A 27413-nucleotide genomic window follows, 5' to 3' on the forward strand; every position below is an offset into this window, starting at 1 on the left:
TTGATCCAATTCATACTTTAATAAGACAGTTGTGGGTAACGTATGGGGAATAAGCAATGGAAGCAGGGCAAGGTAAGCTGATGGGAAGCCAGTGGGAAGAGTGCTGCTGACCTGGAGAGAGACACCGAGGTTGGGCTGGGATGATGGCGGGAGACGGGCTGAAAGGGGGACACGATTTGACAGTAACGGTCACAGGCCTTAATGCTCGAGTTGGACACAGACACAGAGTGGTTCAGGGTGATAGGTGTGTGATATTTTGTGCTGAGACACAGTTTTTGTGCAGAGACCTGACAGGAGAATAAAGTGGGGACATTGACGTCGGTAAGAACGGTTGGTGGGTGTTGAATTCCCCATACAGCCGCGTCTCTATTTCTCTGTAGATGAAGTCAGCAGAGCAGGGATGGGTGTTCCTACTTCTGCAGAGAATTGCGTGTCCTCCTCATCAATAAATTCGAGAGGCCGACCTGCCCATCCAATTGCAACATCTTGTATCTGCTTCTTTCTATCCAGGAGGAGATTTCCAACTCAGATGCCAATCAAAAATTCCCGTGTCCAGAGTTAGAGCTGTGTGCCTTTGGGATCATCTCAGAGATGCCTCCACAGAGGCTCAGTGTGCTCTCTCTCCCTCAGAGCACACAGTTCCCTTTAGTCCGGTGGGTCTCAGCAGAGAAGATTTCACAAATATACCCTCTCAGGCCCTGGGGACCAACCTCCCTCGTGGCCGAGCTCTGAAAATGAGCACGAGTAAAGACCTTCTCCAGGGCGCCATCTGGCAGATTACATGAGGACAGTGTACAAAAGATTGGGCGGGTTGATGGTATAAATGGATTTTAATTTTTGCTCTGAATCTGATTCTGTCCTTCCGTTTTGTTAAGAAAGAGTTCTTAGGCCAGACATGATTCTTCTTTTTTCTTTGTATTTAATCATCCAAGAGGTTTAGATAAGGTATTTGTTTTAGTGTAAGAATCTTTAAAAAAAACAAAAAAACCTTGCAAATAGCGTCTTGTTAGGCATTTGGACAAGTAAATTCTCCCAGCAGTATTGAACCCCCTTGTTCCTCCAGGGGGTCTCCAAAGGTATACATGTTCCAAATCTGACCCAAAACCAATGAGCCTTTTATTTTTTTAAGCACTTCACCATGGACAAAAGATGCCACTAAAGAAGGTGAGAAAAGAGCAGGTCCCCATAATCCAGAGTCCCTCCCAAAGAGCCCACAGAAGCAAAGAGGAGATGAACGAGAGAAATGGTTTATTTATACACACGCAGGAGCCAACCAGAAAAGTAACTACCATGTTAAATCATGAAAGTTAAAGGCTTTTTTACCAACTGAACTTAATAGGACAAAGGGAGAGGAGAGAATTGGTTTCCATGATAGGTTTTCTTCTCCATGTATTGAATCTCAGGTTTCTTCAGCTTAAAGTGCTTTTGTATTAACCGTGGGTTCCATCTGACTTACCATTCCTCGAACTTTGTTCTCCTTTGTCAAGATTCACTCATGTATTCTGAGCCCCTGGAATTTCCACGTGAATTTTAGATTGATTGTCAATACCTGCAAAACACCACCTGGGATTTGGGTAGGCATTCTTTGAATCCTTAGATCTATTCGTGGACTATTGTCATCTTAGTAGAATGAAGCCTTCTGCTCCATGAATATGGGATTATTCCCCGTGAAAATAGGTCTTAATTTCTCTCAACAGAATCTCTCATCTTTTGTAGTTTTCAGTGTCCAAATCTGGTGCTTCTTCCTCACCTCTATTAGATGCTGATTCAGAAGAGACACGACCTCCTGGAGAACCTCTGCTGCCACGGAGCTGACATGGAACTGAGTCCTGAGAAGGCTTTAAATTCTTTTAAAAATAGGATTAATGTATTTTAATTACTCCATAGATGAGTAATGAATGGGTCACAGTAACATAGGATTTTAATCCTTTTAGAATTAGTAGAGTAATACAGACACATTACAAAAAATTGAAATATTGCCTAAAAGAGAAGAGATTTGTAATTCTCAAACACAGAGGTGAATGTCATGAATGATTTTGTGCTTATGTCTCAGTCTCTGTGTCTCTCAGTCTGTCTCTCTTCATCTCTGTCTCTCACACACTCACAATCAGATCAGTTTACATCTATGCTGATTTCACACATATGTGGTCGTGCAGATGGGACCCTGGGTGCAGACGGTGGGTCTGCATACTTCCACCCTGAGGCCTCCCTTGACGTTGGGTTGAGACCAGGCATCCACTTTTCCAACTGCACAGCGTTCATTCATCAACATGAACCAGAATGAATGGACCCCATCCCCTCTCCAACATTAGTGTTGCTTTAATTCCGACTGTTTCAACCAGTGCTGTGATGAACACCCTTGAAAAGGCATCTTAGAATAGGTGTGTAAGGTTTTTAGTGTGATGAACTGTAAGGATCAGAACTTCTGGGGAAGAGATGCATCTGTGGCCCTTTGATGCGTCCTGCACCCTCTTCTCCTGGAGAGGAGCGTCCCTTCACTCTTTCCTCCAGGGGATCTGCTGGAGCCTCTGCCTGCTTACATTGTCACCAGGGCTTGTTGTCACCTGACTAAAGACCCGCCAGTGTGATGGTGACCGGTGCTGTCCCTGCAGTGTTTCCGTCTGCCTGTGTTCTCATCTGAGAGATCAAGCATCTCTAACACACACTGACCACCTGCATTGCCTCTCATTGGAACTGCCCGTGTCTGTTGTGTTTCTGTTTAGAACACTGGGTTTCAAACGGATTTTGGACTACAGGGATGGGAAACCTTTCTCCAACCTTGGGTTATGAGGAATGCATTTTCCAGTTTGTGATATGTATTTCAAGCAGTTTTTCTGGGCTTTTGCTAATGTTTTTGATTTGTTTGGTTTTGTTTTCACCACAGGAAGAGCTAAGCATCTCCCTTGTGTCTTCTGGCTGTGGTGTCACAGGGGGAACAGCAGTGTCTACCATAAGATTTTGCACAGAGTTACTAAAAGGGCTTCACTTTGTACATCACAACTTTAATCAACCTGGATATCCCCTTAAAATAATAAAAATGCTGTTTCAAGTGAAGACAAAAATAATACACACCCCAGCTTGAAACATGTGGGCAGGGACAAAAAAAATTTTTTTTAAATTTCATTGACAGGGAACACCCGGGAGAGTTAAAGACACGCAGAGAGAAAGAGGACTTGGAGTTCTCAGGGGCTGGGTGAGGAGGGAAGGGAGTGAGTGCTCAGGATCCAAGGTTTCACTATGAGGAAAGAAATAATGTGAAACTAGATGGTAGTGATTGTCTCACAACATTGTGAATGCCCCTAATGCTCCTGAGTTGCACAACTTAAAAGGGGAAAAGTCTATATTTTATTAATGAAATTCTAAAAAGAATAATAAAGGATGCCATAAATGATGTGAAACAAACAAAGGAAACTAAAGAAAACCAAACAAAAACATCTCCAGAGGAAGGGACTTCAAGTTTGGGAAGGGGATAGGGAGGGGACTGATGGTGGGATTTTGGAGAAGAAGGTGTGGGTGGGTGCAGAGGGGGCTTTGCCCCAGCTGTCCAGGTGCAGATGCAGCTTCAGGAGGAGCTGCAGGAGCGGCAGGAGGAAGGTCGGGGTCTCCTGCTGGATCCAGATCGTCCTTATTTTGGTCTCTGACATCTTCCCCTGCCACTGCCTCCTCTGTAACTATTGGATGTGGAAAGAGTTTTAAGTCTTGTGGAAGAGCTCATGCTGTGGGAGAGGAAAAATTTACCCACCTGCCTCCCTTTCCATGTGCCTCTTCAAGGACAGATATCTTCCCAGAGCTTTCCAGACAGCTCCCACCCAGAAAGTGCCCACAGGATGTGTTCTGTGACTAAAGTTTTCCAGACAGGTGGTCTGAGGCCATTCTTTGCTCTGGTCCCAACAGTAGTCTCTGGGGACACCTCCCTTTGTGGCCCAGCCCTCGCCCCTCCCTCACCTATACACAGGCACCAGCTCTGCCTTTCTGAACTTCGGGCTGTGCTTCAGGGGCTCCTGGTCCTCCACCTGACTTGCAGTGAGGTGGGCACGGTGCTCCATTTCAGAGCCGGTTGTGCTGAGCTACCCGTAAGCCCCGGGCAGTTCCCTGGGGAGAGCCCTGGGTGAAGTCTGGGTCCGAGGCCTGCCCCACTGGTTTGTGGGCCATGGCTGTGGGGACCCCTCCATATCCAGACCCACCTGGAGCCTGCGCTGGCCCTCAGAAGAGTGGCACAACAGCCCTTCACTTGGGGAGGGTGCTTTGGTGTTCTTTTTCATCAGCTTCGGTTCAGTATGTGGTATCTGGCTCTGCAATGACAGTGAACAGCAGCTGACCCAGCCTGGAAGTCTCAGAGCCCTGCCCGGTCAGGAACACTCCTGATTCTGTCCACTCGACCCTCTGCTGCCAGATTAGACCGGGACCGTGTTCAGCTCAGACACCCGGGAGGGAAAAGACACACCTAGAATGCATGGGCTGCACCTCGGGCAGCAGGACCCTTCCCTGGCTCTCCACATCCCAGCCAGCCAGCTTTGACCTGGGCTGTGGATGTGACCGGCCCCCCAGGCCTCTGACATGCTCTTGCTTGAGGCAGAAACCGATCCCCAACATGACTGCTCCACCTCCACCAGCCAGGACGGGGCCGTGGGGCTACTTGGGTGGGATCTGAGTGGTGGCCCGGCCTGGGCGTGCCTGCCCTGGGCCTCCCTGTGTTACCTTTGGGTCTCTCTGGCCAAAAGGCCAGAGGCCCCTTGAGTGAGACCTGACCCAGCGCCGGCAGCGTTGGTAGAGCACCTCGCTGCGGGCTTTCCGGGGGCTGCGGCCTCGGGATATTGGGATGCAACAGAACATGCCTCTGTCTCCAACCAGGTGAGCTGAATAGGGGCTTCTGTACAGAGTGGGTGCCTGGTGACTTTGGTTCCAAGTTCTGTCGGGCTCTATTGCCAGGGAAGTGAGGTCACTTCCTGGGGTCCACTTACCCAACCTTCCTCCTGACACAAAGCTCCCCAAGGGCCTTTCTGGGCTGCCGTTCTCTCATTTCTCTCTCAATGCCATGTCCACACGCAGTGACACCAACTCAGCCCCCCCATAGCTCTGGGGAGGCCTGGATGCAGCCAGCGCCGCAGCTCTGAGGATACAGCTGGGTTCAGACCTGGCTCCCCCCACTCAGCAGTGCTATCATCCTGGACAAGCCACGTGCCTCTCAGGGTCTCCCCAATCCCCCATCGGCACAGTGGGGATCATTCTGGTCCCTGCTTCCTAGAGAAGCCATCCTGTCTCTAGACCTAGAAACACCTACTGCAGCTGTCACCCCCATGGGCTGGCATCACAGGGAGCTCGTGCACAGACTCAGCATGGAAGGACCCCACAGAGGGCTGGCGGAGCGCAGAGCACACCCCACTCAGGCCGGGGTCTGCCCTGGGGTCTGGAGAAAGTCACTTTCCTTGCTGCTTGCTTCCCAGCTCCCAGTCGTGTGACTGAAATTAAATACAACTCTGACATCGTCCGCTCTGGCATACAACCTCCTAGGTCACTCTGTCATGTTGACATGCAGGCCCAGTGTCCCATCTCGGCCTCTGTGGTGAGCTGCCCCACAATGGCTTCCTATTTTTTGCCTTCTGTTCCCACGCCCTTGTGTGATCCCCACACCCTCCCCTGGAGGGTGGATGGACTTTGAGACCGGGTTCTGACATGCAGACTGACTTGTGAAAACGTGCGTGAGTTCCACTCCTTCCCAGCTCCAGTGTTCCTTCTCTCTGTCTCTGTCTCTCAGTGCCTCTCTCGCTGTCTTGTCTCTTTCTCTCTGTTTCTCTGTCTCCCCTGCTTCTCTGTATTTCAGTCTGTCTGTCTCTTTTCCTGTATGTATGTGTGCATACATTTATGTGTATATGTGTGTATTTATGTGTGTGTATTTTTCGAGTACAGGGCAGGTCACTTCTGAAAATCCATTGATGACATATTGATTATTTTGAATTCATGTTACTGAAGAAAATTATCTTTGAAAATTGTGCAAGCACTTTGGTGGGATCTTCTCTAAGGATCAGCACTGCTAGGGAAGGGATGCACCTGTGGCATTTTGATGTATCCTGCACCTTGTTCTACTGGGAGGAGCGTCCATTTGCTCTTCCCTCCAGGGGACCTCCTGGGGCCTCTGCTTGCTCACGTTGTCACCAGGACTGGTTGTCACCAGGCTAAAGACCTGCCAGTGTGATGGTGGCCAATGATGTCTCTGCAGTCTGTCCATCTGCATATGTCCTCAACTTACAGGTCGAGCATCTCTAGCACACACCGGCCACCTGCACTGCCTCTCATTGGAACTGTCTGTTTGTGTTTTGTTTCTTTTCAGAACACTGGGCATCAAGAGGTTTTTGAACCACAGGGATGTGAAGATTATCTCTGACCTTGGGTCATGAGGAAAGCTTTCTCCAGGCTGTGGTTTGTCTTTCCAGCTGTCTTTCTTGGCCTTTGTTTTCTGCTTTAGTTTGGTTTTATTTTGCCACAAGAAGAGCTAAGCATCTCCCTTCTGGCCCTGGTTTCACACTTAGAAGAGCAGTGCCTACCCCGAGATTATGCACAGAGTTAACAAAAGGGCTTCATTTGGTACGTCTCATCTTTAATCCATCTGGATTTTCCTCTCAAAATACAAAAATGCTAATTCACGTGAAAACAAACAAACAAAAAATTCACCCATCCCTACTTAAGATATGTGGGCAGAGAGAAAAAAAAAGCCACCTTTTATATGATTTCATTGATAGGGAACCTCCAGGATAGGTAAAGACATAGAGAGAGAAAGGGAATTAGGGCTTCTCATGGGCTGGAGGAGGTAGGATGTGGGGTGTGCTTTGTATATAAGCTTTTGGTTTGAGGAAGGCAATTGTCTAAACCAGTGGTGTTAGTCCCACAGCATTCTGAATGCACTTAATGCTCCTTAAAATTGCACAATTTAAAATGGGAAAAGGCTAAACTTTATTCTTATAAAATTAAAACAAAAATAGAATATAGTATAATAGAAAAGAAAAAAATAAGACTCCATAGAAATTCTGTCCTTTTGGCTTTAACCCTGTGCCCTCTTTTCTAGGCTCAGTCTTACTAGCTCAGCACATATTATAAAACAATGTTGCCTTTAGCCTGAAATATACAGGAGAGCCTATTTTGAAGGCTTTGATCTTTAAGGTAATTAACACTTTTGCACTTATATAAAGACAAGTTGCAGAATAGAAAATAACTTTTGTTTTGTTAGAGGTTTCACAGAGGCACTATGATCTGGTCTACATAGACAGTTTCAGACCAAGATAATGGCAGACTAGTATCTTGGAGAACCATCTTCCCCAAGTCAGACTTCAGGCTCCTTTTCTAGTAAATAGGGGAGGGGCTGTGGTTGGTTGTTTCAAACTTCTTGGTGTAGGATTTTTTCTTCTTGGAATCCTTTGCAGCTGTCCACGTGGGTCAGATCATGATGTTCCTGTAAAACCTGCAACAAAACAAACTTTTTCTATTCTTCAACTTGTTATCTTTACAGGACTGCAAAAGTGTTAATATCCTTAAAGGTCAGGGTTTTGAGAATAGGCTCTCCTGTTTATTTCAGGCTAAAGGCAACATTGTATTACAAAAGGTGCAGAGATAGCAAGACTAAGCCTAGAAAACACGGCAGAGGGTAAAAGGAAAAGGAACAGATCCAATATGGAGTCAGATTTGTTCTTCTCTATTACAGTGCCTTTTGGTGAGAGCTAAGATGATGATTCCTGGGTGGGTCCTCCACTGTCCCAGGCTGGAGTTCAGGCAGGATCCCTGCCAGATTCACCATGACTTTGGACCTGATCTCCCGCAGAGAAACTGACAATTATTGGATTAAAATTACCTGTCAAAATCCCTTCAATTGCCTGTAAACTATACCACAGCAGGGGATGTCTCATTGGCCAGTCAACTGCTAGTCTCCCCTGGTGCAAGGAACCAGTGTCGCGGTGGCCAGGCCAGTGCACCTCCCTACTTTGCTCTCCAGCCTTGGCTTCCTAACTTTGATGCTTTAAAAGCTCCAGTCCCTCTTCCGTCGGGCCTGGTGTGAATGAACAAGATCCCTGCACCCACCTGGGCTGAGGCCAGGACACACACACAGCCCCATGCACACAGCCCACCATCTGCTGTTAACCCCTGGGCTCAAGTGCACCCTCTGAACTCCCCCACCCAAAGGTCCGCGTTCCCAGTGCCTCCGCCCTAGGGGTCCAGATCACCATCAGGACCATCAACCACCCAAGACCCAAGGCCAGTGGCTGGCAGCCTGGGATCAACCTGTCCCATCGGGTCAGTTGAGGCACAGGGTGCGGAGATGAGTGTGCCAAGGCGGGAACTGGAACTGCCTTCAGCCCAGCCTGCCTCGCCCTGTAGCCTCAGACATTAACTATGAAGATGCACACTAGGCTGGGTCCCCCACTGGTGGCAGTAGTCATCATTACTGGAGCACGGATTCCCTCATCCTAACCACAGGGTGAGGGGTGAGGGAGTGAGTTCAGGGTAGGGATGCACTCAGAGTGAAGGGGATCCCATGGTGAGGGGGTACAGATTGTGGGGTATGGGGCCCACTTACAATGGAACTGACCTGGCGAGAGGTGAGGGAGACAATTTCAGGATGTTGGGGGTCCTGTGCTGAGTCATGAGGGGTAAGCTTGTGGGTGTAGGGGCCATAGGTTAGGACCTAGCAGGTTGGAGTGTCAGGGCAGGGACCTCGGTGTGAGGAGAATCCCTGTCTTCAAGGTCTGGTGGGAAACTGGGCCTGGCCAGGGGTGGGAGCATAGTAACAGGGTGGGGAAGGTGAGCAGGGGAAGTGGGGCTGGCGGGGTGCGGCCTGGCCCAGGGCAGTCATGGTTCTAGTTCAGTGCCAGGACCCAGTCAGTGGTGGGGTGAAGGCTCTGGGGAAGGAGACCCGGCGGGACAAGCAGGAGGGGCCCCATCTGGCTCCTCCCAGCCCCAGTGGCCAGGTCCGGTAAAGCAGGAGACCCACCAGAGCAGTTTGCACTGCGGGCGGGAGGAGGAGGGGCGCGCACGCGCAGACGGACAGACGCGCGGACGCCGGAACCCACCCAGAACGCGTGGAAGCTGGCGGCAGCCGGTTACTCCCGGACCAGCTCCTGGAAGAGGAACACGGCCTGGGGTCTGGGCCGTCGCTTGCCCTAGGCTCGGCTGCCGCGGCCGGGCAGTTCAGGGGACGATGGTGGGGGCGCGCTGCTTGGGGAGCCGGCGGATGACGCCTGGGCTGTGCGGCCGGGGAGGCGCCCAGGGAGGGGTGCGGAGGTGAGGTCCCGGCCGAGCGTCCGGTTAGGAAAATGAGACGGGTGGCAGCCGGCCTGTAGTTCATGGTAATCCCGCTATTAGTAGTTCCTGAACCCCCCGTTTTTGCCGCCGCTTATACCCGGGTTTAGGAGAGCAGGTACAGCCCCGGGAGGTGGGAGGGCGCCAGACGGCTCCGGAGCATCTCCGACTTGCCCTAAGACCATGGTCTGCTCCTGGGAGGCGGGTGCGGTGCTGTGAGTGGGCCTCGGATGAAATGGGTGCTGCCCCATGAGAGCCCCTGGATTTGCTCCCATCTTCCCCGTGGCCTGACCTTGGGGGCGGCCTCTAAATCCCCAGGTTCGTGGGACTCAGTTTACAGGACAGTCGGCTCCTGGGAGGTGGGCGCAGTGCGATCAGTGTGCTGAGATGGCTGCAGCAGCAGTGGGAAATGGTCGCAAACCCTGCGCTCTCACAGGGCAGCCACAATCCCGCCATCGCAGCCGCCGCGGTTCCCTGACAGCACAGCACCCGCCTTCCAGGAGCAGGCAGAACTGTAACATGAGTTCCACGAACCTTGGGCAGAGACGCCAAGCTCAGGCCATGCGCTGGGGAGTTTGAAGCAAATCCACAGGCACCCATGGGCAGACTCCATAACCAGCCACTGCCTTCAACCACACAGCGCCCTCCTCCCGGGAACAGGCTGACCTGGGGACCGTGCCTGGAGCAGCAGAGGCCGAGCTCTGGACAGGCCGTGGGGGAGATGAGGGCAAATCGACCAGCTTGCGAGGTCGCTGCCCATCTTCCTGCCGCTGCCCCAGGTTCGTGGATCACTTGTTTTCAAGTCAGTGGGTTCCTGAGAGGCAGGCGCAGTGCAGTCAGGAGGCGGGGGCTGCGGGGAGGGGTGCTGCCCCAGGGTGAGCAGGTGGACTTGCTCCCATCTCCCCCAGGGCCAGACCTGAGTTCGGCCTCTGCTGCCCCAGGTTTGCAAGACGCATGTCATGTCAGCCTGTCCCTTGGAGGAGGGCTCAGTGTACTCGGGGCAGCCTCAGTGGGTGACAAGGATTTTAGAAGTGGGCTCTAGCCCAGCATAACTAACTCTCCTTTCTTCTCTTGCTTCCTCAGTTGGTGGCTGTATCGGCTTTTTCATTATAGGTTATTGCTGGATAATGAACAAAGGTTTCTGTGCTATAGAGAAGAAACTTTATTTAAAATTTATTTTTATATATAGTGGCTAACATTTGTAAATCTCGAACTCCCAAATTTATCCCTTCCCATCCCCTTTCCCTGGTAACCTTAAGGTTATTTACTAAGTCTACAAGTCTGTTTCTGTTTTGTAGATGAGTTCACAGTGTCTTTTTCTCTCTTTTTTTAGATTGCACATATGAGTGGTATCATTTGGTATTTTTCTGTTTCTGGCTGCTTTTACTTAGAATGACGAACTCTAGCTCCAACCATGTTGCTGCAAATGGTTTTATTTTGTCCTATTCATGGTAGAGTAGTATTCCAGTGTATAAATATGCCACAACTTCTTTATCCAGTCATCTGTTGCTACATTTAGCTTACCTCCATGTCTCGGCTATTGTACACCGTGATGCTATGAATACTGGGGTATAGGTATCTTTTCACATTGGAGTTCCTTCCAGTTATATACCCAGAAGTGGGATTGCTGGGTAATAAGGTAAGTCTACTTTTTGTTTTTTGAGGGATTTCCATGCTTTCCATAATGACTACACCAAACAGGATTCCCACCAGCAGTGTAAGAGGGTACCCTACACTCTTCAGCCTCTCTAGCATTTATCATTCATGAAATTCTGAGTGATGGCCGTTCTGACTGGTGTGAGCTGAAACCTCATTGTAGTTTTGATTGGCATTTCTCGGTTTATTAGTGATACTGAGCATTTTTTCATGTGTCTATTGGCCATTTGTTTCTTCATTGGAGAAATGCTTGTTTAAGCCTTCTGCCTATTTTTGGGTTGAGTTGTTTGCTTTTTTGTTATTAAGTTGTATGAGCTGTTTATATATTCTGAAAATTAAGCCTTTGTTATTTGTATCATTTGCAAATATTTTCTCCCATTCGTAGGTTGATGCTTCGTTTTACTTATGGTTGCCTTTGCTGTGAAGAAAATTATGAGTTTAATTACATCCCATTTGTTTATTTTTTTCTCTTATTTCCATTGCCTGGGTAGATTGCCCTAGGAGAACGTTGCTAAGATTTATGTCAGATAATGTTTTGCCTATGTTTTCTTTTAGGAGATTTATCATGTCTTGTCCATCTGCATCTTAAACCTGTATTCTAGATCTGTGCTTCAGTTTTGAATTTTCAGCTTCTTGGAGAACACCTACTCTTAGCTCATATGTCAGATTCAACATGTCTAAAGCTGATTTCATAATCTTTTTTCTTGCAGCGTCTCCACTTATTCAGTGGGATAATCATTCTTCCGGTCTTGAATACCCAAAGGCTTCGAATGGTCTTTGATTCATCTTCCTCTCACCACCCTCCACATTTTGTCAGCTTCTTGAACTGTATGCTTTTGGTTTCAAGTGTCTATTCTGATTGCTGATACTCTGATGAAGAGCTTTCATACCTGATATATGAATTTTTCCTTCTGTTGCATTCTTGGGTATTCTCTACCCCCTTTCAGTCAACCTAGAGTTTTGACCCTCCAACAGCTAGAGTCAAGTCAAACCTTACCACAAGCAGATCTCAGCCACGTAGTCTCGACCCTCTATCACTTTGGCCTTACCTTATGGGTTCCAATCATTATGTGACTTAGCATCCTAGGGTAACCTGTGCCTTATTAAAAACCAGGAGTCACCAGCCTTTTCCTAACCAGTCCTCAGTTAAAACAGCTTAGAATTGCCCTGAGAACTACTTGGAGCCCCATCACCTTCATAGAGTCTTCCCTATTTACTCTAAATACTTCTAGCTCCTCTTTGTATTCCTGCAATGTTTATGATCGGTAGCCTGTTATCTTGGCTTTAAGTACTGACTTGTACCATTCCCGGGTGGTTTCCAATGTGTCTCCTTACGTAGCTCGTAACTGGAGAAGACTCCCTTTTTCAGCCTTCTTTATAACCCTCACCCTGCTTAGCATGGGGCAATAGCAGGCATCCAGGCAGTGCTTACCTACTTTATTTTTTCGCAGGGGTGGTGGTGTGGAGTAAAGCTAATAACTATTACTTCAGTGTTGCAATTAAAAAAGAAAGCCAAGAAAATCCATACAATTTATCTCCATGTTCACTTTAGCGCTTTACCTCAACAGTTTTCTTAACTCTGTGTTTACATTCACATAGTGTTCAGTGACTGTACAGTTCCCTGAGGCAAGCAGGTGAGATGTCATTATGTTTGACTTTCATGTTACATTTCATATTGGATATATTTGTGGAATGACAAAACCTTCTTTTATAAGTAAACAGCCAGAAGCCTAGAGAGACTAAGAGCCTAACCCAGGGTCACCTGGTTAGTGTTTGGCACAGTCCAAGACCACGGTTCACATCTTCCACCTGATCCTCTTCCAGTGCCTTTTCATTCCAGTGCTGCGAAATGTAGCCCCATCGGCCAAACGGCCAAGTCACATTGCTGCCCCTTTACTTGCCAGTGATGGCAGTGCTACAGAAAGTGGCAAAGCAAAGGTCAGAAATAGAAGTGATAAAAGACATAGAAGTGCGGAAAATGGATCCTCAGCCTCCTCCTCCCTACTTGAGCGCCTCACAATTGTCCCACTCTGACCGTGCTGTTCATTGTTTATAACATAGTCTTTAAAATCAGACTGATCTTTTATAGGACATGCTTTTATCCTGGTCCCTTTCCTGCTAGTAGTCACCGTGATGGGCAGAAAGTGCCTGACTGTGCTCTGTTTGTCACGTAGGTGGGAGGGAAAGTGGGAGAGGGAGCGGGTTGAACAGAAGCCGAGCTTTTTACAGGTCTCTTGTTCTAGGACCAGAGCAGTTCCACTCTTGCTTTCATCACCTCTCCACCTCCGAGTCCCAGCCACACACTCCTGCCTGCTTCCCCACATGCCACGTCGTGAGGGTGGACATGGTGGTGGGAAAAGCCCCCTCCTCCCTCCGCTCTGGCAGATGCAGGAGTCTGCTTTAACTTTTGAGCTGTTTTGGTAATTGTGCTTTTCCAGCTTTTCTAGACATCTCCTTTCCAGCTCTGAAAAATTGGAGATGTAACATAACCATACATGGACTCTACTAATGTATTCAGTGGTATTAATGTGATGTTGTCTGTAACGTGTTCTGTGACTGGATAGGAGGTTTTTTATCTCACAGGTTGTTTCACATCCAATTCTAAAGGCCTACAGGATGAAAGTGTAATTAAAGTTCTTACATGTCTGTAAGGCAGACATGAACATTATTTGGTAATATAACCATATGTTCATAGATTACGGTTAGTCCAACGTCTCTGTATCTAATAAAAGTTTAAATTGCAAACGCTTGAAGAAAATTTGCAGAACATGTCTTTTTGCCTGTAACTACTTGCAAAAACTGAAATAACAAGTCTAATCACAAGCCACAGTGTTTCCCAGTAGAGAAAGCCCTCTACTTTTACAACCCCTAAGTAATGCAGTGGTTCCTTGGGTGAGATGAGGGATGCCAGAGTATTTTGTTGGGACACTAGAGTGGCATGACAAGTATTCTGGGACTGGTTACACTTGAATCTCTACTTCCTATATCCTGGATTGATTACAGAGGCAATGTTAGTGTGGTAACCAGCTTCTGAATGCAAGTGCAGCTAGGAAGACATCAGAGAAAATAGAAGGGATATAAAGTAATGGAGGGACTTCAGAGCAGTACAAATGGTGACTTTGAGACCACAAGCTACTGACATGAACTTGACAGGAATTTGTGAGAAGTGGTGGGTGTCATTGCAAGCAGGAGAGTCCTGCAGCTTTTGGGATGAACAGGCAAAAGGGAGAGCAGATACGGTGACCACCCGGGGGCTATTTGTGTCCTGAATGTGAAAATGGTCCCCTGTTCAATTTTGCAGCCACAACTTCACATGACTCAGGGCATTATTTCCACCAGAAAACCATAAAAACATAAACAACCTCTGTTTTCCAAAGTGTTTGTTCTTGATCTGAGATGACTGTCCTGTGGTGGGAGGTAAGTGGGTGATGGGGCGTATTACATCACCCCCTTTCACTAAAAGTCTACGTCGCTGATTTGCACCCTACTCCTAGAGGTGCTGTCATTCTGTTACACCTAGGCCTCTAAGACGGGCATGCCTGAATCCTCACGTGAAGAGGGACGGTTTTGTGCAGTTTTAAAAAATTGCTTGGGTCATGGAGTCCTATGTTCCCTCCATTGCAAATCACTGTTCCAGAGCAAATAGTAGGCATCTATAGAAACTATATTGTTTGTAAGATGTCTTTAGAGGTTTTGCAGTAGGTTTAAATATTTGCTTGGTGATGGCATCTTGATTGATTGAAGGAGGCAACCCTCACTAGGGGCATTGTGTGCTTTCTGTCTGAGAGTTCCTTTACTGGCAGCAGAGTGTTCATAGGCAGAGTTAGAAAGTTACCTGGTCTGAGAAGCCGAATTTGCCCGCAGCTGGGAATTGGCAGAAGAGTCAGTTATGGAAGGAAGGCTTTAGGATTACCTGGTAGCAGAGTTCTGGAATCCAAACCCGGAGAAACCTCAGGTTTTGTAGAGTATGTTCTGTAGAAATAGGCTTTTTGATAATTTTAACAGTTGTTATGGGATGTAGAGTTGTGGAAAGACTTAAAAGTGAAAGAACCTTAAAAGAGTATCTCCAAATATTTGAAGAAGACAGTTCTCAGATTGAGAGCTTTTCTGGAAAAGACTAGCTCTTCACTTCACAGGGGAAGCAGGGAGCAGGTGTAACTGAACTTACGGTAACTTCAAAGGTAAACCTTACCCTTCCACTTAGCTGTTTCCTGGTGGACGTTCACCTTCCACATCTGTAGCTTTAGACCTGATGTGTCATTTTCTGGTTCTCCATTCTGCTTCTTAGTGAGAGACTGACCCAAAGTCACAGAGCAATTGAAAAATTGCGCAAAGGACTTTATTGTTAAAAATGTAGACCTGTGGTAGGGTGCTGCATTTGCAAGTGACTTTCAGTACAGAGAACACTGAAAAGAATGCAGTGTTATTTCTTTTTTTATTCCTTTAAGCCTTTGAATAGAAGGTTTTCTTTGCAGAGTTTCTGGAGTACATCAGAAAAAGCAGGAACTAAAAATAGCTTTAAGAAAGCACCAGTATAGACGTTGCTTATACTGTGGTATCTGTCTTAAAGTTAATTCTTTAAAGCAGGAAGCTGTAACTCTCAATTTCTTAAGCAAATATAAACATTCTTGACCCTTAATGACATTCTTTGTGGGGTGAAGCTGCTTTTCCTTCCATTCTGAGCACTGAAAGGCCTTCTATGGTACTTCTCCCAGTCCTCAATATTTTATTTTCCCTCTGTTGTGAACTTGTTATTAAACTTGATGGAGATATAAATATCATTAACTTGCTACATATGTAGATATTCAGTGTTACATAGTCAGAAAGTTTGTGTACATCACACGTATGTACATAATTCCCCCCTTTCCAACTGTGTTCCTGATGAAAGGATGGTGGGAAGTGGCATTATGGGGAAATGTCTTACAGTACACCATGTTTCCCTTGTTCTCTCTACCAGATCTGGATGTTCTTTCATCTTTTGGCTTCTAAATTTACTAGCTCTTTTTATTAAGCCAGGTGTAACTCATCCCCTTGCTCACACACACATGCGTACACACACACACACACACACACACACATACACACATTCTGCCGTAGGGAGTAGTGTGCACCATCCCATTTTCCCACTCCAGCTCTGATCCCGCCCACTGGAGGCAGTGTCTTGCACGAATTCATTTCTAAGTTCCTTTTTAAAACTCGAGTGGTCGGGAAATAGGACTGATATCCACACCTAGTAGGCAGGCCCTCAAGGACAACTTCTATGGTTAATGCCAGGTTATCTTAATGTTTGAATACCTGGGTTTCATGTCTTCATGTACCACCTGTGTGACCCATAATTCCCACATTTCTGTCTCCCGCTAGACTTTTTCTCTCCCACTCTGGGCTCTTAAAATCTTCTGCTGATTTGACATCTTCACTTGGAACTCTGATATCTTAAAACCTACATGTGTAAAAACAGAGCTCTTGGTCCTCCTACACCCCAAACTGGTTCTTTCTGCCACCTCCTCCATTCAGTTAGTGCAAACTTAATCCTTCCAGCTGCTTGGGTCAAAAAACTTGGAGTTATTCTGACTTTCACTGACATACCACAAGAATTCTGTGAATAGATCTGGTTTAACACTGCCTTTAGAACATATCCAGAGCCCAGCCACTTCTCACCATGGCTCCTGCCTCCTCTGCTGCTTCCCTGCACTGAGTCACTGTCCTCTCCTCCTGCACAGCCCTTCTCAGAGGCTTCCCTCCTTTCATCTCTGACCCGTTTCGACTATTCTCACCTGACAGTCAAATGAGCCTTGAAATCCTGTTAGATGTGTCGTCTTTCTGCAGTGCCTCCCCTTTTCACTCCGGGTAAAAGCCACAGTCCTTACAACGTCCTCCAAGGCCGTGCAGGATCTGCACTGACGCTTCTCCGCAGCTCCAGCCGTGCCCCCATTCTGGAACATGCGAGGTGCACGCTGGCCTTGGTGATGGTTATTCCGTCCACCTGGGACTTCTCACCTCCTAGTCCTATTCTTACCTCAGTCCTCAGTGTGGCCTGCTCTGGAATTTAATACAACAACACCCTCATCCAATACCCTCAACCTTATTTAGCTTGCCTTTTTTTCTTTTTTCCATGGTTCCTCTTTCCTAGCATTCCACCTTCTCTGCTGCTCTGTTGTGTGAATTGTCATCAACACCACGCACCCCAGCTAGACTCCAACCAAGCTCCGTGAGCACGGGACTTTTGTTTTGTTTATTGATCTATTCCAAGTGCCTAGACTAGTCCTGGGTACATTGTAGGAAGTCAAAATTTATTTGCTGAATAGATTAAAAGACTATTTTAAAAATGATTCATCCTTTAAGGAACGGGTGAGGAAAGGAAGCTGCATGAAGGAAAATGGTTCAGCAAATAATGATATTTGCTTGTTGTTCTTTGTGTGATATATATATGTGTTTTAGTCTTAATTTGGTATCCCAGATTCTTAATTTTATAGCTGTATTAAGCTGTAAATTACAGTGCATAAAATTCACACATTGTAATTGTACAAGTCAGCCATTTTAGCTCTTTCTACAGTTGTGCAACTGTGTCCTCAAAAAGTCCCCTTGTTTCCGTCCATATGTATTTCGGCTTCCCCCCGGTGGCAACCTGATTTTATTTGATTTTGTTTTTTGGCAATCACATCTCAAAAGAATAATTTACGCAGCAGTACTAATATATCTTTGCACTTTTAGAAATGACACACTTAAATATGAAATCAGCGGTCATTGCTGAATGTAGGTAGCAGTATCAGACATCGGTGAGAAGAATGGACTTGAGTGTCAGACTGGCTGCAGTCTTACTCAGCTCCACCATTTACCAAGTTTCCAAAATTATTTTCTGCCTCAAGCTCTTTATCTGTTATATGGGGGTAATAATAGCATCTTACAGAGTTGTTGTGAGGATTAAGCAAACAGGGAATCAAAATTTAGTACAGTGGCCAGCTTATGTTATTACCCAAAAAATAGCCTTGCAGGTAGACAGCAAAATTCAAATCAGTTTCTAAAGTATGTGTAAAATATGATCCCGTTCCTGCCTGGTTTGTAAACACGTATGCCTACTGCAGAATGTAAAAGCAGACTGATTTCCAACAGAAAAGATCATTTCTCAGCATTTTTTCAAAGGTAGTTGCAAAATCGTTTTTACTAAATTTTCTTTACCCATCTCTGACAGAGCTTTGACACCAGGGAGGTAATTATCTACTGTTTTGTTAAAATCATGCTGACCCTCTGAAAGTGTTCTGAATTATATTTTATCCTTTATGTTGGGAAATACTGTGAGACTTCTTCTAAATTAATTGGGGGAGGGGAATTCATTGTAGCTCTTGTAGCCTGATAAGCCTGCACTAAATTAGCTTTTTTTTAACTTTTTATTAAAGTAATAAATTAATTTTTTACAGGGGGTGGTAATTAGGTTTTTATTTATTAATTTTATTTTTAGAAGTACTGGGGATGGAACCCAGGCCCTTGTGCAAGCTAAGAATATGATCTTTCACTTGAGCTATACCTTCCCCCCTAAATTATCTTTAATAAGGTCTTTTTCTCTGTTTTGTTGTTTTCTTTTATGTACAGATGCACAAAGCAGGGTGATCAGAAGCCTCTCAATTCCAAAAATGATAATAGTGAAAAACATTGTGCAGTGACAGTGAATCATTGGCATATGAAGAAAGACTGTAAAGTCCTGAATGAATTAAGAAGGTATTGTTACATTAACATACAAGTAACCATGGCTCTGTTACCTTTATTTTTCACTTTATAATGAAGATACTCATCACCCGTCAAGGTTGCTTTGTTTGATATAGGGAATATCTAAAGCCTTTTCTGCAAGTTTTTTAAAAAACTAAGAGCAGGTAATTTATCAGTAGTGTGAATGGTGTAATCTACTCTTTCCAGTATGGTAGCCACCAGCCACATGTGGCTATTGTGAATTGAGATGTTCTATAAGTGGGAAATACATAATAGATTTTCAAGACTTCGTATAACAAAAATAATGTAAAATATTTATTAATCAGTTTTAAAAGTGTTAATCATACTTTTGAAATGATAGTATATTGGATATTTTGGGATAAATATAATTATTACTAGAATTAATTTCACTTGTTCCTTTTATTGTCTAAATGGGATTATTGGAAAATTGTGACTTGCACTATGTTTCTATTGACAGTGCTGGCTTCTAACTTATTGCAAATAATATGCAAAGAAAATTTGATTAAGAATTTTGTAATTGAGTAGTTGAGTTACATCATATTAGTTTCAGGTGTGCAACACAGAGGCTCAACATTTTTATAGATTATATTCCATTTAAAGTCACCATAAAATAACGGCTATATTTCCCTGTGCTGTATGATGCAGCCCTGTTACCTATCTATTTTATATGTAGTACTTTTTACCTCTCAATCCCCTAACCCCTTCCTGCCTCCCCTCTTCTCCTTCTTCCCATTGGTAACCACCAGTCTGTTCTGTGTACCTGTGAGTCTATTTCTGTTTTATTATACTCAAATTAATTTGTTTTACTTTATAGATATACATATAAGTTAATACATAGAATATTTGTTTTTCTTTCTCTGACTTATTTCACTCAGCATAATACCCTGCAGGTCCATCCATGTTATTGCAAATGGCATTATTTTATGTTTTATGGCTGAGCAGTATTCCATTGTGTGTGTGTGTTCATGTGTATATATGTGTGTGTGTGTATATGTGTGTGTGTGTGTGTGTATATATATATATATATATAATATACCACACCTTCTTTATCCAGTCATCTGTCAGTGAACATTTGGGTTGTTTCAGTGTCTTGGCTATTGTAAATAGTGCTGCTGTGAACATTGGGGTGCATGTGTCTTTTTGAATTATAATTTTCTCCAGACATATACCCATGAATGGGATTGCTGGATCACACGGAAGTCTATTTTTAGTTTTCTAAGGAACTTCTATAATGTCCTCCATAGTGGCTGCACCAATGTACATTCCCACCAACCGAGTAGGACCGTTCCTTTTTCTCTTAAAAGGTCAAAAATTCTCTACATTTATATACTTTCCTTACAGTTTAGGACACAATTTGGCAAAAGCCAGATAGAATTTAATAGCAGCAAATACAGTACCTTTTTTAAAAGTCCATGCATTATGGATAGATATGTTACTGATGAGTTGGTTCCCTATATTTGTAGATGCAGAAGTTTTTAGAGCTTCACAGACATTTCAATCTTGCAGAGAGAAAAATGTCTTTGCATTTGGTGAACTTGTCCGGGTGGCTTTATCGAATTTTGTCCAGGCCTGCAGAGGTGAATACACATCCAAACCTGAACCATTTGAATGTCTGCAAGATTTTAAGGATCTAGAATATCAGATCTGGACTATAACTCTGGTGAATGACATCAGTGAGTGGACTCAAGAAAACTCCATTTGAGTGCAAAGCCTTTCATAAGCTAAAAAAGGCTTTGAAATTGTGGCAAAGCCAGAGACTTTTGTGTGTCATATATGGCCACAAACCCATGGGGACAACCACAGGCCTTCTGGAGTGCCAAGGGAATTCCATGTGAGGAGTCCAGTACTCACAGGAATCCAACAAGTCCCTGCCAGCCAGAGCACCTTCATTGCTACTGTGCTGTTTTGAGCAAATGCCTTTTCATCAGGTTCAAATTGGTTTGTTGTTATTTTTTTACATAAAAAAAGTCAAATAACTACTTGTTCCCTTGGTGAAAGTAAAAGCCTAACATTTTCTCATTTCTTTTGACAGAGAAAGCATGAGCCTATGAATCTAACCTCATCTGTGATGGTCTGCAGCTGGGAGCAACCTGATCAGTGTCAGTCCCTTTGCAGCCATTGGCTGGGAGCCTGCATGTTACCTGGAATGGTAATTGAAACATGTCACCCTAGCGGTACCTTCCCTGTGGGCTGGGAGGTGAGTCAGTCAGAATCTGCATTATGGAATGTATGTTTCAGATCCAAAGCTAGGAGATCTTTTTTAATAGCCAGAGAATGTAGTCATAAATATATCTATTAATGTATTAATGCAAGAACCTTTTTAAAGATATTTTTATTATAAAAATTTACCCCCAAATTTGAAAATGAAAGAAAAGTGGAATTAAAAATCATCTGTACCTTAATTATACATAAAGAAACTTAAAATCCTTCTAAACTGTTTTTTGTTCAAATGTAGATATTTTTCCCTTCCAAAAGGAAAATTATTATTTCACATGTTTTTGCTTTTTCCTTTTATTATATATTCCATATCAGTAATAAAATTCTTTTAAATCCCTTTTAATTGCTGTTTAACACTATATTGAACAGATATATAAATAGTCCTAGGTTTCAGAAATTTAAAAAATTGTCATTACAATACCACTGCAAAGAATATTATGGTGTTTCAATTTTTAGTTACTAATTTGGACTAAAAATTAACAAGTTTGCTTTTCTTCATGTAAAACTGGTTTTTTTATGAATAAACTCTAAGGATTTTAAATAACTTTTCAGTAATTTCAACAAAGAAATTACCTTTAAGGCAAAAATGTATGATGGTTTGCAATTCTATTTTTATTATATCTTCACTTTTACAGTGTCATATGTGTGTGTGCTTGCACAAGGGCTTTAACTACCAGCAATGTAAGAAAAATCTGTGTACTAAAAATGAGAAAATAATTTCCTTGTTTGTGTTTTCATTCTCCCAATATAGGTTTTGGCTTACAAGCTTGTAATTGAAAAGTACACACCCTGTGGGAGGTGCTCTATACATACGATGAGATACTGCACATCAAATTGCCTCTGAAGCCCAATGATCTGAAAACCTGGTCCTCAGCCTTTGATAATTTCAGAAGTTTTATGGAAGTCCTCCAAGTAGATGAAAGTATCATTAAGACAGAGCAAAAATTTTTCGTTGCCCTATTTGTGAAGAGCTGCATGAATGACTAATATATTCAGGATAGAGATACATTCTTCAATCCAGCCACCAGAAGCCGCATTGTAAGTCTAAACCGAGTTTAGCTGCTGTCTTGGGGGTGATTTAGAACCTGCTGTTGAATTATCAGTGATTTGGTTGGGTTGGTTTGATTTGGTTGTTAAAAGATGCCCATAAAAAGGAAAAAATAGAAAGAAAAGAAATATGCCTTCAGATTCCTGTTAGGATAGTAAACAGTGGCTGGTTTGTTATCCTGTATAAACCACACACTCTCTTAGAATATTTTTAGGTTTACTTCATCCTTTCTCAGATCAAGTATCAAGTAAGGGACAGTGTTAAAAAAATTCGGGATTAACAGGCTAGTGAGCTCCAGGATCTGCAAGGCAGCTTTCCCTCCCCATGGTGTAATCAAATGGCAGAAATGAAATAAAGCACCTCATGTCTCCTCAGGTGTTAACAGGAAAAGACTAATCTTTTTGACCTTGTTTCTTCCTGGGTAAAATGAAGATAATATGTCAGGAGGCGACAAGCTCATTTAGGGCAGGAAACATGTTGTCTTGTCACCGTGGAATCCCAGGCACCGGGAAGGCTGAGTTTAACGAGTGAGTGAATGAATGAACTGTAGTTCCCCCAGAGTTACCGTGTGGGGTGGTGCAGATTAGCAGCTAAGAGCATAGACTCGAGAATGGAGGGTACAGCTTAAGTAACTGGGTGCATGCTTAGCACGCACAAGGTCCTGGGTTCAGCCCCCAACACCTCCTCTAAAATAGACAGATAACCCTAATTACCTCCCCACCCCCCACCAGAATTACCTTATTATCTCCCCACCACCAAAAAAAAAAAAAAAGAAAGTAAAGAGGCCAAGAGCGTAGACTCAGGCTGGAACACCTGTGCTGGTCTCTCGCTGTCGACCTTGTAAAAGTCATTTAGCCTCTGTGTTTATCAAGTTCCTCATCAATAAAATGGGGATAATAATAATACCCACCTGGTAGAGTTGCTATGGGGATTAAAAATTCTGTGTCAATGTTAGAACTGCCCTGGCTAATATTAAGTACTATGCATCTGTCAGCTCTTTTCATAATTACTGACAGATGTTATTATCAACCAAAGGAGTATTAGTTCTTTGTAAGGGAAATGCATGTTAGACCATTTCATTTATCATTTTCTGTAATTCAGGATTTTTCCCTCTGAAATATCATTTTCTGTCTGTGCACTAGGAAGCCACAGGGCTTTCCAAATTTCATCTCTCTGGGTTCTTGTCATGATGGCAATACTGCAGAGTGTTGACATTTTTTAGGGACTCCGTCTGAGATGACAGCAACCCCTCAAATTCAAGAGCATTTCTCTAACTGAAAACATCTTGCATGAAATGACATTTTTAAAATGTAAGAGCTTCAGATGATGAATGATGCCATAACTGCAAGGATGTTATATCTAAGCTCTTTAAATAAATCCTGACATTGAAATAAAGGAAATACTATATTATAGTGCTCTATGACTTTGTTATCTTTGCTATCCATTTATCTGACTCTCTACGACCAAAGAAAGCAAAGACTGAGATTGATCATTAGTACTGTGTGGTACACGTATGTGTGGATGAAGACAATACTGAAATGCACTGTTTAAGATATTAAAATGGACACTAAACAGCTGCTTGATGCACATGCATGAACAGAACAGGGAGCTGGGTGCAGGGAGCAGACACTGAGCTTCCTGGATCAGAGACCCAACATAGCAGTCCAGCCCAGCAGTCCACATGTTTCATATTTATGTCCCAGCAAAATTAGCAGTGAGAGTCTGACATGAACTTTGGGGACACTTGCAAACAGCTGTCATGATTACTAATGTGGGACACCAGGATTCTACAGTGTTTCGTTGGCATCTGCGCACAACCAGTTCTTTTCCACTAAAGCCTGTTGTAATTGCTGGTCCCACATCCAGGCTTAGGAATCATCGCATGTGGTGTTTGGGAGGGAGGTAAGTGGAGTCAGGACCCATGTTAAGGCTGGGTGGGTAATAATCTGATTCTAGTATAGGAGAAAGGAAAGTAGGTCAGGTGGGAAGGAGAATGACTGGATTTAAATTTTGTTTCTTGAGTAAGCTAAATATATAACATCATGTCAAGTTTCTTTGTTGTTTATATTCCATGTGCTGTCACCAAATAACTACTGAATTGTGTGGACAAAAGAACCTGGGTTTTAGAATTGACCCTGCCCCTAACCAGCCAGAGTCCAGGTTCCTCTGGTTGTCCAAGGAGGGGGCTGGACCGTCAGGTGTCCCTCCACTGCAGCAGTTTGTGCCCTTGGGTGGCCTAGATGTTTCCTGTGGAAGACTGGCCCGGTTGTAGGACGTTAAGCACCTGCAAGTCTCTCACCAGGTTCCCACGGTGGTTCCAGGACTGTAACATCCAAGCGTTCCTTTCTACCCACGTTTGCAAATGACCCTCAAGGTGTTAGTATTAATCCTGGGTGAGAATTATGAAAAATTATATGGTACCGCCATACATTCTGACAAGTGAGGGCCCCTTATTTACAAATGACCACAAAGTGATAGCACCACGTATTATCAACAGAACATGGGATCACGTGGTGACAGTGACGCTCACCTGTTTGCTTCTGCTTCCCAGGGCATCTTCAGCCTCCGTCAGAGGACCTCAGCTGCCCCAGCGAACAGGGCGTTCTGTACAGGGAATGGGCTCCTCCTCGAAGCATAGACAAGAATCAGCCCTTAGATCTCCTCAGGTGAGCTGTTGTGGAGAGCACTCCAGTGGGAAGGGCTCAGGTTTGTCCTCATGGCATCTGAGGGTGACAGTCCTCCAACAGTGTTACCAACCAGGAAGCTCACAGGAGCTCTGAGCTTTGTTGCCCCAAGTTTTTACTGGAGGCTTTATTACAAAGACATGATTTATTGGATCACTACCGACATGGCTAACCCAAACCCTAACTGTAACTCAAACCTTTCCTTAGCCCTAACCATTGAGACCCTTCCTCTCCTGGTGGTCACTCACTTGTCACAAAGCTCAAAGCCCCACTCCTCTAATCACATGGTTGGTGTCTCTGGCTGGCCAGTCCCCATCCTGAGTTATCCCATGAACACAAGCCAAACAGGGGTCCACCATGAATAGCAAAGGCACTCCTATCTTGGGAAATTTCAAGTCTTTAGGGGTTGCCGTCCAGGAACTGGGACCAAAGACCTACCAAATTCTTCATTAAACAGGAGTAAATGTTAGATTTCACTTAAATTATAAAATAAGAGAGAAATTCTCACTGCTTTGCTGTATCTGCTGTTCGACACCGGTTCACTACACCATGTGACTATAATGTCGCGCTCAGCATGTGTCTTCTCAGAGCAGCAGTGCCGGCTGCTCCCCGGGAGCTTATGCTGTTTGGGCAAGGCTGCTGGGGGAAGGGAGGCCAAGGACAACCGAGCAAACAAAAATAATCGGGCGAATAAGGAAACAATGTCAGATTGAAATGAAGGAAATAACACTGTTGAGATTGGTGACTTGGGGGGAAGTGAGTCAAGAAAGCTATATTTGCGTAGGTTACATGTGAGCTGAGATGGTGATAAGGAGCCTGGACTTTGAGGATCTGGGAAAAGTCACCCCAGGAATAGAGGCAGTTTGTCCATTGGCCCCGAGGCACAAATGTGCTCAGCAGGTTTGAGGAGATACTGGAGCCAGCGCTGGTGAGAGGGATGAGACGCGAGGTTTAGAAGGGCACCAGGAGCATGGAAAGGAGTGTAGACTCTAAGCGCAGTGAGAAGCAGTCATGATAGCTTAAGCACTTAAGTAATTTTCTCTCACTCACATTTTGCAAAGATAATGTGGAGAATGTATGGCAGGGACCCAGGAAGCAGGGAGGCCAGGTAGGAGGCTCTTGGATTGGGACAGTTGAGAGATGGTGGGAGCCAATGAGGAATGCGTTTGGGGAGTGGGGCTGACGGGATGCAGTTATGGGCTGGCTGTGGATGGTTAGGAGAAGAGGAGGGTCAAGGTAGCCCCAGGTCGGTCTGGAGCCAGGTGTCTGTTCTTTCTTATCTCAGTGCCCCATGCAGGTGCCCACCTACTTGGGCAAACCTCTTAACCTTCAAAGTGAGGGTTTTAAAACACAGAGGTCTTTTTGTTTGTTTCACATTTTATGGAAAATTTCAAACATGTACAGAAGTAGAGAGAAGACCACAGCCAGCCTGCCGGTATCAGTCAACCAGCTCCAGAATTATAAACTCAGAGTCACTGTTGTTGCATCTTTCATCTCCACCTCCTCCCCTCCCCGACTACGGGATCATTTTGAAGACAATCCTACATAGCTTAACCTTTCATTAGTGAAATGACAAGATCTCTTTCAAATACAATTGAAATATTCCTGTTTTATTTAGGGTTACAAAGTAATTCCCTAATTGTCACAAAAATACACTTTTAAGTAGTTTTGGGATTGAAATCGGGATCCAGACTAGGTTCAGACATTGCAGCTGGTATATGTCTCAAGTGGGTTCTAATCGAAAATTTTCCTGTTTCTCATTTTCCTTGAAATTGCTGAGGGGTTTCTCTATTACCTGTTTGGCTGAATTCATTCTCCCCTGTGGTGTTAGACTTGTTTCTCCATCCTATGTATTTGCTTTAGCTAAGTGATTTGATCCTCCCCTAAAAGCTTGATCTGATTGAGGTTCAACTTTGTGCAAGAATACTTGTTATGTGAAGTTTTGTACTCCTGTCATAAGGTACATAATTTCCAGTTGACTCTCTTTTTTTGATGACAGCAGCCAATAATGATTGTCACCCGGGATCATTGTTTCATAAGGGATTTTATTTCATGTGGTCATACTCTAATTTCCTCCCTCAATTATCAGCAGGATCACAGTCATGAAGAGGCACTTTCTCCTTAACTCGGGTTATCCTGTAGAACACAGTTTTAAAAGAGGATGTTTGTACATATGTAAATATTTAAAGTTAAAACATTTTTCTTTTCTTTTTAATTTTTTTTTCTGATGGAGGTACTGAAGATTGAATCTAGGACCTTATGCATGCTGAGCACACACTCTGCCACTGAGTGTACCCCATCCCCGTTGAGATTCATATTTATATGATATTTTCTTTCTGTTATTTTTGTTTTGTTATACAGAATTTGATGGCAGGGCAATGGGTTTTATGGCTCTTTAATCATTCTTTATGGGGTTTTGGGGTTTGTGTCTGTGTTTTAAAGAAAACAATTTTCCCACTATTTTAAGTATGTTTTGCTAAGGAAAATATGTTGATCTGTTCCCTGCCCCTGGTCCATGTGTTCCCTTTGTTGCTTCCCACTAGTGGCCCCTTGAGGTCTGTGACAAGGCTAACATGTCGTTAATCAATATTGAAGGGGATCTGAAGAGATTTATTCAAGGAGATGAAATTTGTAGACAATGTATTGGAAAGTATTGAGAAAGTTATTCATTAGGGGAAGGTCTGGGGTTGAATTGTTAAGTGCACAGAAATCTAAGCTATGAACCACCAACACAATTATTAACTCCAGGGAAAACAACGTAGGGAAGAAAAAAGTTAGCCTAGCAGCCAACTTGCTACAGC

The 27413-nt window shown here is 44.4% G+C and overlaps 1 long non-coding RNA gene across 1 annotated transcript; it reads left to right on the forward strand.

The window, feature by feature from the left end:
• Window positions 1–9045: 9045 nt before the first annotated feature.
• LOC140698899 (uncharacterized) lies at window positions 9046–21903 on the forward strand. The gene is made up of 4 exons (XR_012076905.1): window positions 9046–9267; window positions 18529–18654; window positions 20696–20860; window positions 21632–21903. It is a non-coding gene; the product is annotated as an uncharacterized lncRNA (long non-coding RNA).
• The last annotated feature ends 5510 nt before the right edge of the window (window positions 21904–27413 follow it).

This window comes from Vicugna pacos, chromosome 10, assembly GCF_048564905.1.
Source record: "Vicugna pacos chromosome 10, VicPac4, whole genome shotgun sequence".
Lineage (NCBI taxonomy): Eukaryota > Metazoa > Chordata > Mammalia > Artiodactyla > Camelidae > Vicugna > Vicugna pacos.